Source organism: Mandrillus leucophaeus, unplaced genomic scaffold (genome assembly GCF_000951045.1).
Source record: "Mandrillus leucophaeus isolate KB7577 unplaced genomic scaffold, Mleu.le_1.0 Scaffold857, whole genome shotgun sequence".
Classification (NCBI taxonomy): Eukaryota; Metazoa; Chordata; class Mammalia; order Primates; family Cercopithecidae; genus Mandrillus; species Mandrillus leucophaeus.
In genome coordinates, this window is record NW_012109330.1 from 366,152 (window position 1) to 370,379 (window position 4,228).

The 4,228-nt window shown below is 35.6% G+C and overlaps 1 protein-coding gene across 1 annotated transcript in view; it reads left to right on the forward strand.

The window, feature by feature from the left end:
- The window catches only part of SORT1 (sortilin 1), an 84,833-nt gene that overhangs the window by 59,090 nt on the left and 21,515 nt on the right, over positions 1 to 4,228 (forward strand). The gene's annotated exons all lie outside the window — the stretch shown is intronic.

Here is a 4,228-nt window from a genome sequence, read left to right on the forward strand (position 1 = left end):
TCCCTGCTTCTGTGAGCTTGACATTTTTACATTCCACTTACAAGTGAGATCATGCAGTATTTGTCTGTCTGTGCTGGGCTTATTTTACTTAACGTAATGCCTCCCAGGTTCACCATGTTTTCAACAGATGACAGGATTTCCTTCTTTTTTAAGGCCGAATAATATTCCATTTTCTTTATCCATTTATCCATCAGTGGACACTTAGGTTGATTCTGTATCTTGGCTATTGTGAATAATACTGCAGTGGACATGGGAGCGCAGATATCTTTTGGACATACTGATTTTGTTTCTCTTGAATAGAAATGGGATTGCTGGTAATTCTGTCCTTCATTTTCTTTTTTTTTTTTTTTTTTTTGCTTAAGATAGAGTCTTGTCCTGTCACTGAGGCTGGAGTGCAATGGCATGATCTTGGCTCACTTCAGCCTCCGCCTCCCGGGTTCAGGTGATTGTCCTACCTCAGCGTCCCGAGTGACAGATTACAGACGTGTGCCACCATGCCCAGCTAATTTTTTGTATCTTTAGTAGAGATGGGGTTTCACCATGTTGGCCAGGCTGGTCTCGAACTCCTGACCTCGTGATCCACCTGCCTCCGCCTCCCAAAGTACTGGGATTACAGGCTTGAACCACCATGCCCGGCCCTGCTGTTATTCATTTTCTAGGAAAATTTCTTTCTGTATTGCATAGTGGCTGTACCAGTTTACATTCCCACCAACAATGTACAGGGTTCCCTTTTTTCCATGTCCTTGCCAATACTTACCTTTTGTCTCTTTGATAATAGCCATTCTAACTTGGGGGAGATAATATCTCATTGTGGTTTTTATTTGTATTTCCCTTACCATTAGTGATGTTGGGCATTTTTTCATACACCTGTTAGCCATTTAAATGTCTTCTTTTGATAAATGGCTATACGGGTCCTTTGCCCATTTTTTAGTTGGATTATTTGTTTTCTTGCTACTGATTTGTTTGGATATTAACCCCTTATAAGATGTATGGTTTGCAAATATTTTCTTCCATTCCGTGTATTGTCTCTCTTCTGTCTTTTGGTGGTTTCCTTTGCTCTGCAGAAGCTTTTTAGTTTGATGCAGTCTCATTTGTCTGTTTTTGTTTTTTGTTGCCTGTGCTTTTAGGGTCATATCCAAAAAGCCATTGCCCAGATGAATGTCAAGCTTTTTTCCCTATATATCCTTCTAGTAGTTTTACAGTTTCAAGTCTTACATTTATGTCTCTAATCCATTTTGAGTTGATTTTTGTACATGACATGAAATAAGGATTGAGGCCAGGTGTGGTGGCTCACGCCTGTAATCCCAACACTTTGGGAGTCCAGGACAGGTGGATCATGAGGTCAAGAGATCGAGACCATCCTGGCCAACATGGTGAAATCCCGTTTCTACTAAAAATACAAAAATTAGCTGGGTGTGGTGGTGTGCGCCTGTAGCCCCAGCTACTGGGGAGACTGAGGCAGGAGACTTGCTGGAACCTGGGAGGCGGAGGTTGCAGTGAGCCGAGACTGCACCACTGCACTCCAGCCTGGCGACAGAGCAAGACTCCATCTCAAAAAAAAAAAAAAAAGAAAAGGGTTGAAAGTCATTCTTCTGCATATAGATATTCAGTTTTCCCAGCACCATTTATTTAAGAGGCTGACTTTTTCACATTGTATGTTCTTGACACTTTTGTCAAAGATAAGTCAACAATAAATGCATAGATTTATTTCTGTGCTCTCTATTCTGTTCCATTGGTCTATATGTGGTTTTAATGCCAGTACCATGCTGTTTTGATTACTATAGCTCTATAGTATATTTTGAAATTAGGTAGCATGATACCCCCAGCTTTGTTCTTTTTGCTTGCAATTACTTTGGTTATTCAGGGTCTTTTGTGGTTCCATATAAATTTTAGGATTTTTTCTATTTCTGTGAAAAATACCATTGGAATTTTTTTTTAAGAGGCAGAGTCTTACTCTGTCACCCTGGCTGGGGTCCAGTGGAATAATCATAGCTCACTGCAGCCTCAAATTCCTGAGCTCACACAATCCTCCCACCTCCCAAGTAGCTAGGACTACAGGTGTGTACCACCACACCTGTCTAACTTTGGTACTTTCTGGTAGAGATGGGGTTTCACCATGTTGCCCAAGCTAGTCTCAAACTCCTGGCCTCAAGTGATCCTACCACCTCAGCCTCTCAGCTGGGATTACAGATGTGAGCCACCACAACTGGTTGTTTTGTTCTTGATGTACCTTAAGTACCTAAAACAGTGCCTGAAATATAGCAGGTACTCAGTAAACATCTGATGAATTAATTAATATGTATTTGGATTATTCTGTGTTGTCACAGAAAGAGGGTTATTTATAACCATATAATAGTAAAAAAAGACAGTCAAAATAATAGGCATTACGTTTAATCTGTAGATCACTTTGGGTAGTATGGACATTTTAACAATATTAATTATTCCAATCCAGGAACATAGGATATTTTTCCTTTTTTTTTTTTTGTTTTTTTTGTCAAATTTCTTTTTTTTTTTTTTTTTTTTTTAAGTTTTTTTCTTGTGCTACTATAGATGGAATTTTCTTGATTTCTTTTTTGGATAGTTTGTTGTTAGTGTATATTGTATTTTTATATGTTGATTTTATATTCTGTAACTTTTTTGAATTTGTTTATTTTAACAGATTTTTGGTAGAGTGTTTGAAGATTAAGGATTTTTATATATAAGCTCATGTCACCTGGAGACAGACAATTTTACCTCTTTCTGGTTTGGATGCTTTTTATTTTTATTTCTTTTTCTTGCCTAATTACTCTGGCTAGGACTTCCATTACTATAATGAACAGAAGTGGTGAGAATGGGCATCTTTGTCTTATTCCTGATCTTGGAGGAAAAGGTTTAGCTTTTGAATGTTTGAGTATGATGTTAGCTGTGGGCTTGTCACATATAGCCTTTATTATGTTGAGGTATATCCCTTTTATACCTAATTTATTGAGAGCTTTTATCATGAAAGAGTGTTGAAATTTGTTAAGTGCTTTTTCTGGATCTATCAAGATGATATGATTTCTGTCCTTCATTCTGTTAATGTGGCATACCCCATTTATTGATTTGCATATGTTGAACCATCCTTGCATTCCACGGATACATCCTACTTGATCATGGTATATAATCTGTTTAACATACTATTGAATTCAGTTTGTTAGTATTTTGTTGAGGATTTTTGCATCTATGTTCATCAGAGATATTGATCTGTAATTTTGTTTTCTTCTAGCGTCCTTGTCTGGTTTTGGTAGCAGGGTAATACCACCCTTATAAAATGAGTTTGGAAGTGTTCCATTCTCTTCAGTTTTTGGAATAGTTTGAGAAGGATCAGTCTTAATTTTTCTTTGAAGAATGTTTGCTAGAATTCACCATTGAATCCATTGGGTCCTAAACTTTTCTTGTTGGGAGGTTTTTGATTACTGATTGAGCCTCCTTACTCTTATTAGTATGTTCAGATATTCTATTTCTTCTTCATGATACAGTCTTGGTAAGCTGTATGTGTCTAGAAATTCATCCATTTTTTCTAGATTATCCAATTTGTTGAAGTATAATTGTTCATAGTAGTCTCTTAGGATCCTTTGTTTTTTCTGTAGTATCAGTTGTAATGTCTCCTGTTACATTTCTGATTTTAGTTGAGTCTTCTTTTTTTTTTATTCTAATTAAAAGTTTGCCACTTTTTTATCTTGTCAAAAAAAAAAGACAAATCTAAGTTTCGTTGATCTTCCATATTTTTTTCTAACTTCTATTTCACTTATTTCTGCTCTGTTATTATTTCCTCCCTTCTGCTAACTTTGGGCTTAGTTTGTTCTTTTTCTATTTCCTTGAAGTATAAAGTTAAGATTTTTGAGATTTTTCTTTTTTCTTAATGTGGACATGTATCACCAAAAACTTTCTTCTTAGAACTGCTTCTGCTGCATCCCTTAAGTTTTGGTATGTTGTGTTTCCCTTTTCATTTGTCTCAAGATATTTTTTGATTTCCCTTTTCTTTTTTTTTTTGAATGTATGCAACTTTTATTTATCAATTACAACTTAGTAAAACTGAGGGGAAACATATGTAGTTGAAAGACAATAACTACATAAATATATATATATATTTCTAGGAGTTTTTTTCTTTCAAATCAGTCTATTTCTTACAAAAATCTTATATTTAAATTTATTTTTATGTATGAATCTGTTGTTTTTAAAAGTTTTTGACTAGTTCTTTGTATTCTAT